The 14,722-nt window shown below is 40.4% G+C and overlaps 1 pseudogene; it reads left to right on the forward strand.

Annotated features, from left to right (window-relative positions):
• Nucleotides 1-497: 497 nt before the first annotated feature.
• Nucleotides 498-14,710, forward strand: LOC136464665 (uncharacterized; annotated as a pseudogene).
• Nucleotides 14,711-14,722: the final 12 nt, after the last annotated feature.

Genomic DNA, 14,722 nt, shown 5'->3' on the forward strand with positions numbered 1-14,722 from the left:
AGGAAGTTCCGTTGTTTTAAGCCAGAGATTGAAACCTATGTCTTCCCCTTAGATGGGTGCTAAAGTCAGGCTTGTTCATGCTTCTGTTCGTAACCCTTTGGCTGATAGAACTAATGTTGCTTCTCATTCTGGTGGTTGTCATATTTCTTCTAATTTGGATAGGGATGTCATTCTTATTGATAAAGAGAATGTTGTTATCCCTGATTCGATTCTGTCTCCCCATTTCCTTTTCAACATCTATCTAGATTGTTTCCATCTAAGGTATAGTGTGATAAGATTTCTCTCTTTGTTTTCCTTTTTTTCTTTCTATTGTAAGCTTATTGTTTTTTGTTTTAATTTGTAGTTGTCTCAAGATTCTTAGAATGGCTCTGTGAGTAGTAGAGATGAGGTTAGGTCCTAATTTTCTGTTGTTTGTTGTATTTGTTTTTAAATTTTTGTATTCTATTATTGTTGTTGTCTTGTTTATATTTCATTTTATTTTTTAGGATCATGTAATTATGCAAACTCTTATGTTTTCTGATGAAAAAACTCCCCGTATTACACCTAAACTTTCTAAGAAGCCTCCAATGCTGCCTCTGAGTCACAGTGCTGTGAAGAATTCTAAAAATTCTGCTGCCAAAGGAAATGTTAGTCTTCCTTCTTTCTTTTTGATTTTGTCATTTATATATATATAATTTATATTTATAATTGTTCGTCTTTCTTGTTTTTAGGATACTTCTCCTGTTGTTTGTACTGGTTCAAGGTCCTTTTCTGATAAAGTCAGAGTTGAAACTAAAAAATCTGATGTTATCTATAATTCCAAGTTGGAAAAAGCGAGGATGAGCTCAGAAACTCCTAATTTGTTTCTAAACAAAACCCATGGTTTTCCATTAGATTCTTCTATTGATCCAGCAGGTGTGGCTGGTTGTTCTGATTTCAAATCAAGGGATTCATCAACTGGTGGGAAAGTTCCTGTTCATGGTCCTAGAAGGATGGTTTGTCCAAGTCGATATTATGGTGATGATTTTGATAATCTTCAAGAGAAATTTAAAGTTTCAAAATCTGAAATTGCAAACTACAAGGCTATCTGTGCTTTGTCGAAGTCTAGTCCCAGCAAGTAATTGCTTGTTTTTTTGTTATTGATAGTGCTCCTGTATATTTCTTAGTTTTTTATGTAACTAATCCTTTTTTACCTTTTTTGTTATTTGTAGGGAGGATGCTTTGTATTTTGGAGGTGTTCGTTGTACATAATGGTCCCTTGGAGAATCTATGAACCCAGGTGGTAAAGTAAATAATTTTGTGGTGGCTGCATTTTGCTATCATCTATTTTGCCGTCCTGATGGTCATCCAGATGTTTCGAAGTGGCATTACTTCTTTTCTAACATTTTAGTAAGTGTTGGATGTTATGTTGTCGGCATAGAAATTTTATCCCATGCCGAGGGCACACGAGCAAGCCGGAAGGGTCTGCTCGATGGAGCTGTAGATCCGCCTAGCTTCAACGCAGGGGTGGTCGATCCGATGTACTTCTTCCGAGACATGCCAGTCAATTTGACCCTGCAATTGACATGGAGAGAAAGCTAATCAGTAATTTAAGGCGGAACATACCGGTGTTGTCAGACAGTCCCGAATGTGCGGCTCTGAGAGTAGATATGGAAGGAGTCGATTTCAGTATACTCATAGGAATAAATCAGTTAAAGCTCATGGGGTTGTGTAAGAAAAATCGGAAATCATTCAAGATGAATATCGTTATTTAGACAAATATTAGTCAATGGCAATAAGATGTCAACAATAATTAGTTCATACTAAGCCAATGACTATAAGTAACCGATTCTCTTTAATATAAAAGAAACAGCTCATCATCATTTAACCATTTAATAAAGATAAATCTAATGAACATATTAGATCTTATCTATCTCTATGACTAGTGGGGCATGAGGCAGAATCATGCAGACCGTAGAAACAACAATAGATTCGACGACCCTAACTTATTACTAATATAAGTGGGGCATGAGGCGGAATCATGCAGGCCATAATACAATAATAAGATCATGGGGCTAACACATCTTTCAACCTATCTTTACCTCAACGGTCTCGTGATGTGAACTGTTCGTAAAAGCACTCGATATCGGCTAAAACAACCGATTTAGGCATAGCGCATAGTTAAGGTCATGCCCTATCAGAAATAGATCTACCAAATAACAATCTCCACTCTGCGGTGCTAACAGTGGGGTGTGAGGCAGAATCACATAGGCTGTGATAACGGGCCATGGAACAGTTTTCACTAGCCAATAGATCTACTCAAGATCAGACATGCCTTAACCACACACTATGCACGATCAAGATTGCCATAAAACAGCCGATAAAACATAACTCATCATTTAAAGTATAGATTAGATTAAATTTAGATTAACAAACAATGGGTTAAAAAAGATATAAGGCCGATCTAGATCAATCCCGATCGGGCGAAATGATATTGCTGTAATTAGATGAATAATGAAAGCAATAAGCAATATCGGTAACTTAATGAATCTATCCGAAAGAACGCCACCCTTAGATAGAGCCGATAACTTGACCTTAATCTAGTTCGAGCAGTGGAGGTTGATTGGATCGATGCAGCCGTACTTGAACTAAACAAGAGTTGATAACTAGCTTATACCAGAGTCATAGTGGAGGTTGACCGGATCGATGCAGCCGTACGAATAGAAGTATAAGCCATGATGGTACTTACAGAGAAGCTGGAGGTCGACCGGACCGATGCAGCCCTGCTCGCTGAAGAACTCATCGAGATCTACTCAACTCCTACTCCAAGGGGTGTCCGAAGCTGAAAAAAGTAAGTAACTTATATTGGATTGATTGTGTGTCCTTTACAATAACCGGGGGTCTAATATTTATACTCGGAGCCTAGACATGAATCCTACTCGAACACGACTCATTATAATCTTCGGCATAGATGAAAACATTCCTAATTTAAGATAACTTGGACCCTAATCTTTCCCTTTTTGTAGAGTCCGATATGTAGTTTCCTGGCGCCAACCATAGCTCATCATCGCTCTCTGCTGATGTCATTCAAAGAGATGCAATTCTAGATTCATATCAGAATCAGCTGATATCGATCTTTATGCAATCAATTCCTTGATGGGCACGATTTTAGAAGCCTTCGAATTCCCGTGTTCCTCTCCTAAATTTTGGTGTAAACACATGCCCTCCAATTTTGGGATAAAAGTGATTTTATTCCAAAATTCCTATTTATCTGTTTACCACGCCGCAACCATTTTTGCTCCGAGATATACGCGCGACTCCTGACTTCTCGGGCTGAGTCTTATATAATGCCCCAATAGTATCCTTTCTGACTCACTCGGCCTGTGCTTTCCCTTCTTTCTCGAACAAATCTCAACAGCCGACGTCGCCATCGCCAAAACTTCTACACTAGCAAATCTTTCACCCTGTCAAGCCCTTATTCAAGCTGCCTTCCTCAGATTCAAATCTACTTTGGTTTTCTATTCTCGAAATGTTGGTCGTTACCCTGTCAACCATGTCCCTGAGGTATGCTTTCAAATTTCTATTCTCGAAATGTTGGTCGTTACCCTGTATTTCCTTTATCCTTAAATTCATTTTATCCGATTTCTAAGAAATGAGGAACAAAATCTTGATTCCATCAGTTGTTGCTTCCAACGTTTATTTTCTTGGGCCTATGGGTGATCCTAATCCATCTTATTTCATCTGCCAAGAAACCAACCAAATCCCCTTCAAACAGTCTGCAGTGGATTTGTCCTCTTGGAATACCAAAACTCCCTTTAGAAATTGGCCTAAAATGTCCAAGGGATGGAGAGATTGGTTCCGTAGGGTATCCAAGAAAAAGGGCGGAGATTGGGAGGTGTATGATTGAAATCAATGTTTGACACTCTCGTTATCAGGGATGGAGAGGAATGATTCACTCTTGATTTCTGCATCTTATTTCTAGTCCAATGCCTTGATCGCCTTCATTTTTTGTCACGGCCCGATGACCATTACCCTAGCCGATGTTTACATGTTGACCGGCCTTAGAATAACTGGATCAATGCAACCTTATAAATACTTGAGCACTGGTTCCAAGAGATTAGCCAAAATATCATATTGTTCTAGATGGGCAAGTTATATCATGAACCATATTGGAGACGAATCAACTGTCAGTGAGAGGGAATATGTAGGTTTTTTGAATGTGTGGCTGGAGAGATTCGTCTTCTATGGGTCGTCTTGTGGTCTGACTTATAACCATAAGCTTATGACAGAGCATCTGGTAGTAGGCAAGGAAATCCCCCTTGGAAAGTATCTGCTAGGGGCTGCTTATCATCTGTTGTATCAGGTAACTGCCCAATTACTGAAGAATGAACCAGTGCATACTATCAGTGGCCCTTGGTGGTTGATACAGCTATGGTTGAACCTGTATATGCACAAGATTGTCAGTTTTGATCTTAGAAACCTCAACTTTCCTTTTGCCAATTTTGATGAGGAATATAAGGGTGAGAAGGAAGAACCCGCCAGTGCTTGAGCTATGGCGAGGCTGCATCAACCATAGTAATTGATGTCAATGTTGACCATCTCTTTAAAAAATTTTACAGAGGGTTTGATGCAGAAGTCCTGACTTGGATGCCATATGATGAGGATGAAAACAATGAGTTAATCTTTCCATTCAAATTCCGATTTGAATCAGGCTGTTCGGATGAGACGGCGGCTGCAATCTTCAATTCTTTTATCAAGCCCTGTGTCCTAGATGAATTTCATCACATCTGCGACAAAATGGCTATGAGTTCCTTCACCCTAGGCAACCTTCCAACTTATGAGTTTTACAACCCTTCATTTGTGGCTCGTTAGTTTGGCCTTGGTCAATTGCCTCCTCAACTGTTCTTCAAGAACACACTGAAGCCACGGGAAGATATCGGTGAGGTGATGGAAGCCTCTAGAGTTTTTCAATTGGGGTCAAATCTACCTTCCCTTTGCTTATATGACTGGATTAGAGCTATCTTATCTTCCACTCTTTTTGATTCCTGGTGGCAAGAATGGTGCTCCCACCTCTTCTATGGGCTGGTTCACCCTTTGTGCATAGCTCTGGATGGGGAATTTGCTTCTACTAGCGAGGTAACTTTTTATTCCCTTTTTAGAGAAATTACTTGGTGAATTCTCCTGCCGACTGTTCTAACCAACTATCGTGACACATCAATCTTCAAAGCGCAAGGAAGCTCAAGGGACAACCTAGAAACCCACTACTGGGAAGAGACTCCATAGAATGAGACCATCAGCTGCTCAGGTAAACAATTTATCTCCGTCTTAAAAATGTTATTCAACTGTTGATCCCGTTCTTCCACAGCTATCGAGCATTGCGTCTCAACCTACTCTAGGTGCGAGACTGCTATCCCAGGTGTTTGACTCAGCACTACCTGAACCCCCATCGGCTGGTCCTCAAGAGAAGCCGATTTCAGTTGAAATAACCGATGCTTCCATAACAGCAGAAAATGTGAGTTTTATCTTTGATGCTTGTTAGAGAATTTTCTTTAACTTTTGATCTATTTTGGCTTCCATTCCTCATCTGGCTTTTATCATGCCAAACACTTCCTGAGGAAACACCCACACAAGAGCAGGACCCTAATAGTCCACTTAATGATCCTATCAGCATCGAAGGTGATCCTATTGATTCCCTAGCTCAACATGCAACTGATGGTAAGGAAGTTAAATGTCCCCTTTATTCCTCTACAATAATCATGAACTAAAATTTGACATTGCAGATATCAATGTCGAAAGCTCAGAGCTGATTCGACCAGATGCTATTGGTGCATCATCAACTATTCCTCCTCTCTAGATAGAGGCTACTACAGAGAAGGTACTACATCCTCTTTGCCATCCATTTGTTATAAATTGACTTAATCCTCCTAATCAAGCTCTCTTTATACATAGGCACTCAATCTTCCAGCCCTGAGTTACTCTTTCAATCTTGAGGATTATTTTGATGAAGATGAAATCAGTTCGTCAGCCACTTCCTCCAAGGGAACCTTGCCAGAAGAGATCAGAAATTAGCTAAGAGATGTCCTGCCAATGTTTGAAAAGAATATAGCCGATCTGGTCCAAGGCGCTGATCCAATGCATAGAGTCTTCTTGGCCATCAAGTGTAATCCATCCCTAGCCCTCTCTAGGGTCTTGTCTCCTTTTTCCTTCTTTGAAGATCAGGTCCTGAAGGTGAAACTGGCTTAAACGAATCTATTTGATCATGAAACTCTATTGGCCAAGGGGAACTCAAACATGCAAGAGGCTAAAGAACTGTCACAGTTGATTGATCACTTGAAGAACTCCTCCCTCAGTGTTGACCCAGAATTGTCTCGACTGGAAGCCAGATGTGCAGAACTTGAGAAGGAGCTAGGAAATGTGAAAGCCGCCATTGATTGTCATAAGTCCATCCTAGCTCAAATACCTGATGCCATTCAACAAAAGAAACAGGAACTGTTGGCCAAAGTTAGAGAAGGTAGAGCTATCCGAAGTAGCCTCGAGAGCATTCCTGAATTAGCCAAAGAAGACAAACAACAGATCGCAGAAGCTGATGCTATTCGGCTAGAAGTGTTGAAAGCGATCCATGATGTTCTAGACTTGTAATTCGTATATCAACATATGTCTTGTGTAGAACCAATGACAACCATACTCCCCATTGTCTCACTGTGTTTTTCTTTGTTTCGACTAAAGAATCGATTTGAAAATAGCTGATTCTAGACTCCTGATCTTAATCCCATTTAGGTCTGAAAACACGGCCTTTATTAAGAGAGCCCTTAGATCTTCCATCCTTAGTCACCTGGCGCCGTATTCTCTTCGGTATTAGTGAGGTAGCGCTTCACCTTCTATTGATTGTAGTTGCCTTTTGCACGTCCCAAGGCATCCACTTCTTCGCTTCGTGGCTTCAACTACTAGCCGAGGGCTTCAGCCTTGAACATATCTACACTTGCAACCGTTCCTGTTCCCTTGCACTTCTCCACCTTTGCAAAACTCCATAGCGGCCTTCCTCCCTTCCTGTAGATCCAATTAATCCCATGCCTGGCGAAGATAACCGCGGCAAGCGTGCAGCGGAGGAGATCCTAGAGGAGAACATGACGATGAACTAGCACCTCCGATGCATGAGGTAAGATTGTCATCCTCTGTTCATGATGATGATCTATTCTGACTTGCCTATAGGTTCATCATAAATGACAGTCTTCGTCCCCTCCCTAGGGTCGGCAAGCCCTTTGATGCTGCATCTTCCACACCGGCTTCATCATCAGATTCTTCCAACTCATATAATGGCGACGATGCCCGGTGCTTCTTTCGAGAATGGAGGGCGACCGAGGACCGCTATTTCGAGGTGAATCAGAAAAAACGGCTAGCTTGAGATCCATCTTGGGGTCTTCCAAGTAGCCCTTAATGTGGCTGAGGAGGAGGCCAGTGTTGTTCGAGCGTGGCTGGCTGAATCTGACGCCGTGGTGGCAGGTAAGATGAGTTCCATGAATGCTTCTATTATGGTTTCCACTGTCTTTGTCTTGATAATTTTCTATGATCGCCAGCCCAGACGGTGCAGTTGGAGTCTCTCCAACTAGCGGTGAATGTGGCCACGGATGCCGTCAACGCTCGAAGCTCTCTCATCAACGATTGCCTCCAAGACATACTGGCCCGCGTTCAGGAGATCGCCCTCCACGGCGTTCATCATGGCGCATTGGTGGTGCTAACTATGGTGCAAGTCCAGACCAGATATGAGCTCCACACCATGGAGACTGGCTTCCCGATGGGCGACGGCCCTGAGGAACATGAGGATCTGCTCGAAGAATTCATCATTGCTGCAGAGGCCATTGTGGACATTACATCCGCTCAGGATGTAGTGAACAAGGTCTTCGATTAGTTTGTACTTAGGGTAAACTGATGAACAAAGACTCTTGTTCTTTCATGAATGTGTCTCAGTGTAATGCCCCTGTATGTGTCATGAATGTTTTTGCTTTTATTTCTTGCTCTGGAGGCGATACATATCGTATCGGCTTTTATGTCTTTGAAGACTTTTCATTTTTTTTGAACTAGAGGCGATACCTTTCTGGTATCGGTTTTTAGAGCCAATGACTAAACGAATCGGCTATCAAGTGTTGATCACATGCTAGGATAACATCCCTTTACGCAGAACTTTTCATACCAAAGGTTAAACGATCGGTCAACCTAGGTCAAGCATCCCATTAAGCAAAATAGAACTTCCTTTAATAGATCTATCAACTCTGAATTGCATTTATGACTCGACTTAGCATTCACATATGTCGGCCTAAGCCCATCTCCTGGACCAGTGCTTATTCTCCTTTAATCCGACGGCCGACGTGGAACCGTGACTATTTACTAAAACAAACTCTCAGAGCTGATCGCTTGCATCGGCTGTTGGCTTTCATTGCTGATTTTAATGAAGCCTCCTTCCCATAACTTGCCAGAAAAGCATTCGAAATCTCCTAGTTCCCAAAAAACTAGATCGGCTGTTGCGATGCTCACAAACTCATCAGCGCGAACCAATTCGACATCATCTCGATGCCATTGAATCAAACACTGATGCATGGTCGATGGTACATCAATAGTTCGCATGAATCTAATCATGACTAAGGAGCAAACTGTACGACCCTTTTCCATCGATGATGAAGAATGTGGTGAGCAAAGTCTTACTCCTGATTGTCAGTTCGACCTTTATTGCCCCTAGGTCTTAGACGCATTACCTCCAAAATCTTTAAGCATTATGTCAGTCTCCATCAGATCTCTTGGTCCCTTGCCAAGTTTATGAAAAGTGGTATAAGGCATGAGATTGACAGAAGCACCTCCATCCATCAACATCTTGTTCATCGGCTTCCCATCAATAAAACCTTTCACATATAAAGCTTTTAGGTGCCGATGCTTGACTAGTTTATCAAATATTGCTTGCTGTATAACCATCAACTTGGCAACTATCTCCTCATACTCCGATTCATCGAAATCCAAATAAACTTCTTGATCTACCGGAGCTCTGAATTCTGGTGGCAACAGAAAATTCATTTGAATATTAGCCGATGGTTGCTTTCTATCGGATGTTTGCTTAGTACGTCATACTTAAGGTTTATCGGATGCCTGAGCCTGTTCCAACTCTCTGCCTCTTAGGCATTGCACCCTTCTCTTCTGGCTTCTTGTGAAACCTCCCGGACACCATTGGCCTTCCTACCAAACATATCTTCCTTCATTACTTACTTCTACGTAATCAGCCCAGTTTTGATCAATAACTCTTTTTCCAAGTTGATTATGAACACTTCCATTTTTAAGCGCCGATCCATGTTATTGTGATGATATGCATCTTGAGCATGGATAGACCGGTGGTTGGCTTGAGATTGCCTAAACTCCTAATACTGATCGCTGCACTCAGGACAGCTATCCCTGGTAGGCAACTTCAAACCTTCGTTCCAGCAATGTCTAAAGAAAGGATAATTCCAATGCAATTCAGCTTGCTTTCTTTCATACCTCTCTTTTTCCTATTGATGCTGGTATTCTTGCTTTTCTAACCAACGCTGATAACCCTTTTCCTTCTGCCGCTGCCATTTATTTAACAGAATTTGAGATGTAACTCATGGCTTTGTCGCCCCTTCTTTTGACGCTTCTCTCTACTCATATTAGCTCTCTTGTTTGTCACGATGTCTCCTAATTTCTTTGTATTCGTCGGCCGATATTTGCCTCTCAGGATCGACTGCTCTAGCTTCTCTTGATTTGGTTGATGTTAGGACCTTAGTCTTTCATTTGAGGAACCATGTTTTGATCTCTTGGGAAAGGATTATCATCAACTTTCTTTTTTCGAGGCGTATCAAATTTGAGCCTTCCTTGCTGAATAGCCCTCTGTATATGCTGCCGGAAAATTCTACATTCATTAGTGGAATGAGAAGTAGTGTTATGGAATTTGCAAAACTTCTTATTCTTCAACTGATCAGGGGGCAACATAACATGATTATCGGGCAACTTGATCTATCCCTTCTCAAGCAAGAAATTGAAGAGCTTGTCTGATTTGGTGACATCAAAGTCATAGCTCTCCTCAACTCCTCTTCCCTAAGGATTTGGCACCATTATTGTCTTTTTGCCCCAATTCCATTCAGCCACAACAACCTCTTCTTCTTCATCTTCATAGCCATCATCGATTGAGTATAGATTATAAGCTTTGGCCACTGTGGTACTCTTATGGAATCGGGTATCTCTGCACATATTCTGGAATTGGCTATTGAGCGCTGCCACTCGTTGAGCCAATTGACCCAAGTTGTCAAATTCTTGTCCTAACAGTTTTTCTTTTCACATTGACAGCATTCCTTGAACAGCTAAAGCAACTAGCTGATCATCGACCAAGTTTAATGAGAAGCATAAGTTTCTAGTCTCTCGGAACCTCTAAAGAAACTCAGTGCCCAATTCATTAGTTTCATCCGTATAATTGTCAAATCGGTAATCTTCTTTTCTCCAGTCCTAGTATAAAAATATATATGAAATTTCTTCTCGAGGTCAGCCCAGTTTTTCAATGGAGTTGACTAGCAGTGATGAAAACCAAATGAAGGCTGGTCCTGATAGGAACAAGGAGAAGAAACGAACTCGATGGGCCTCTTCAACGGACGCTTCACCCAACTATGTAAGATATCGACTGACATGTTCTATTATGCTTGTGTTGTCTTGGCCAGTGAACTTAGCAAACTCTAGAAGCCTATAATTTGCAAGAAGAGCGACTAAATCATACCATTCTGGATATGGGCGTTTGTAAGAAAAGGTTAGCCCTTTTAGCTTTAGACCGAACTGATTCTTTATCATCTCGGTCACCTTTAGCAATAACTCGTCAGCATGTGAATTTGGATTTCTCTACACCTGCTAACCCATCTGTGGATTGAAATCCCATGTGCCCTAATACCCTAGATTTGGAATCATGTGAAGGGTGTTATAATCTGTGCCATAATGATACCCCTATGGAATCTCTATCTACTGGGTCCTTTGCTAGTTTGCTGCTTAAAGTCTCTGATTGTAGACATGAGGATCTATATCTCTACGGATCCTTTGAATTGATGGTGCTATTTTTTGAGCCGACGATGGTATGTGGCCTGATGTGCCAAAATTAATCACCTGGTTTTGACCTTGCCCCGCCGGCTGTTGCACATGCTGCACTGACGATCCAGGATTATACCGTGTCTGATTCATAGTAGTACCTTGAGCTTGTTCAGATGAACTCTAAACTATCTGGACATCATCATTACCAGCTAGTGCTGCTTCTTGATGACTGGTACCAACTTGATTAGTCCCTTGGGTTGATGGATGTGGAATGTTGTAATAAGCCAGCCCAACTTGACTAACTGGAAACCCATGAATCACCTCTTTCATGGCATTGTGGAATGTGTCCAAGAAAGCTTCATTATGGTTGATATGGCATCACGAACAGATTTGTTTACAACTTCCATAAAGAAACACCTTTCTTCAGCTTCAACTATATCTGTCTGCCCGTGTAATAGAACTCTTGGTAGTGGATATTTCTGAACAATTGTGTTGTCACGGGTTTTGATGTAGGACAACAAACACTTGTTCTGAAACTCTTCTATAGCTTTGTCGATGACATCTTTATCTCCATCAGGTAGATCTTCATAATGTACCATAAGGATGTCATTGTTGTTGTGAACTTCCATGATGATTGTGGAGTCCCACTAGGTGTGCCAGAACATGTGTCGGCATAGAAATTTTGTCCCATGCTGAGGGCACACGAGCAAGCCAGAAGGGTCTGCTCGATGGAGCTATAGATCCGCCTGGCTTCAACGCAGGGGTGGTCGATCCTACATACTCCTCCCAAGACAAGCTAGCCAATTTGACCTTGCAATTGACAAGGAGAGAAAGCTAATCAGTACTTTAAGGTGGAACATGCTGATGTTGCCAGACAGTCCCGAATGTGCGGCTCTAAGAGCCGATATGGAAGTTAGTCGATTTTAGCATACTCATAGGAATAAATCAGTTAAAGCTCATGGGATTGTGTAAGAAAAACTGGTTATCATTCCAGATGAATATCGTTATTTAGACAAATATTAGCCAATGACAATAAGATGTCAATAATAATTAGTTCATACTAAGCCAATGACTGCAAGTAATCAAATCCCTTTTATATAAAAGAAACAGCTCATCATCATTTAACCATTTAATAAAGATAAATCTAATGAACATATTAGATCTTATCTATCGCTATGACCAGTGGGGCATGAGGTAGAATCATGCAAGCCATAGAAACAACAATAGATTCAATGGCCCTAACTTATTACTAACATTAGTGGGGCATGAGGCAGAATCATGCAGGCCATAATACAATAATAAGATCATAGGACTAACACATCTTTCAACCTATCTTTACCTCAATGGTCTCGTGATGTGAACTGTTCGTGAAAGCACTCGATATCGGCTAAAACAGCCAATTCAGGCATAGCGCACAATTAAGGTCATGCCCTATCAGGAACAAATCTATCAAATAACGATCTCCACTCCACGGTGCTAATAGTGGGGTGTGAGGCAAAATCACGCAGGCCATGATAACGGGCCATAGAACGGTTTTCACTAGCCAATAGATCTACTCAATATCAGATATGCCTTAACCGCACACTATGCATGATCAAGATTGACATAAAACAACCGATAAAACATAACTCATCGTTTAAAGTACATATTAGATCAAATTTAGATTAACAAATGATGGGTTAAAAAAAGATATAAGGCCGATCTAGATCAATCCCGATCGGACGAAGTCATATTGCTGTAATCAGATGAATAATGAAAGCAATAAGCAATATCGATAACTTAATGAATATATCTGAAGGAACGTCACCCTTAGATAGAGCCGATAACTTGACCTTAATCTAGTTCGAGCAGTGGAGGTCGACCGGATGGATGTAGCCGTACTTGAACTAAACAAGAGTCGATAACTAGCTTATACTAGAGTCGTAGTGGAGGTCGACCAGATCGATGCAGCCGTACAAATAGAAGTATAAGCCATGACGGTACTTATAGACAAGCCGGAGGTCGGCCAGACCGATGCAGCCCTGCTCGCTGAAGAACTCACCGGGATCTACTCTACTCCTACTCCTAAGGGGTGGCCGGAGCCAAAAAAAAGTAAGTAACTTGTATTGGATTGATTGTGTGTCCTTTACAATAACCGGGGGGCTAATATTTATACCCGGAGCCTAGACATGAATCCTACTCGAACAAGACTCATTACAATCTTTGGCATAGACGAAAACATTCCTAATTTAAGATAACTTGGACACTAATCTTTCCCTTTTTATAGAGTTCGATATGTAGTTTTCTAGCACCAACCGTAGCTCATCATCGCTCTCTGCTGACGTCATTCAAAGAGATTCGATTCTAGAATCGTATCTGAATCAGCTGATATCGATCCTTATGCAATTGATTCCTTGATGAGCACGATTTCGGAAGCCTTCGAATTCCCGCGTTCCTCTCCCAAATTTTGGTGTAAACATATGTGTTAGTTAATTTCATCTTTTTTTAGTTCTAAATTTTTTGAGTTTGAAGGACAATCTTCTCAAAGATCATGGTGAAGTTGATGGTGATGTGATGATGAGAGCTTTTCAGCGTTCTGCAAAGGCCAGGCCACTTCATCGTTCCGACTTGGTAGGTTTTGAAGTAAAGTTTTCCAAGGTTGATGCTCCTTTTTTTTTTAATTTTTTTGCTTTCTTATTTTAGTATTTATTGTAATTTTTTTTTGCTTGTGCAGTTGTATTTCCCAACTTTCTATGAAGATCAATGGTTTGTCTTTGTTGTTGATATTAAGGATATGAATTTTGTGTTCTTTGATTCATTCTATTCTGAACTTCATGCTTACCAGCAATATGCTAGGGAAAAGATGGTATGTTTTGTTTCACTAGCTTTATTATTCTTTTTTGTGTTTTTGATTAAATGTTTTGATGATCTTTTTCTGTTTTCTGATCTAGATTCTAGAATTCCAATTTTGGTGAGACAGGTTTGTCAAGTTTGATATCAAGTTCAGTGAATATGGTGTTATATATCCAGTGTGCCGAAGTATCTCCAGATAATAAGTATGTGTGTGTGCTTTTTAGTAATTTTGATTTGTGTTAAGTTTTTTTTTATTTGTCTTTATTCTTGTATATTTTTATTTTTTGTTATGCTTACCTTTGTCACTTTTTTGTTTTATCATATTAATCTTTTTTCTTTTAATTAATGTAGTGTTGATTCAGGAGTTTGTGCTATGATGTTTCTTGTGAATATGGTGTTATATATCCAAGTGTGCTGAAGTAGTCTCCAGATAATAGGTGTGTGTGTGTGTGCTTTTTAGTAATTTTGATTTGTGTTAAGTTTTTTTATTTCTCTTTATTCTTGTATATTTTTCTTTTTTGTTATGCTTACCTTTGTCACTTTTTTGTTTTATCATATTAATCTTTTTTCTTTTAATTAATGTAGTGTTGATTCAGGAGTTTGTGCTATGATGTTTCCTGAGCACTGGTCATCGCCAAGATCTTCTATGTTTTATTTGTTCAGCAGCAAAGATATTCCAAATATCAGGATCAAGTTATGCAATGAGATGTTGTTTAACCCTAGGAACACTGGTAACAAGAGTCCAGTCATTACCTATGATCACAATCAGGTATTGTCGATGCTTTCTTCTTCTTTTTTTTGACTTGTTTTTTTAGTTGACTGTATGTCTTTTTTTCAGGAAGGTGGCTCTCACTAGATGTTTTTTCTT

The sequence above is a fragment of the Miscanthus floridulus genome, chromosome 1 (assembly GCF_019320115.1).
Source record: "Miscanthus floridulus cultivar M001 chromosome 1, ASM1932011v1, whole genome shotgun sequence".
NCBI lineage: Eukaryota > Viridiplantae > Streptophyta > Magnoliopsida > Poales > Poaceae > Miscanthus > Miscanthus floridulus.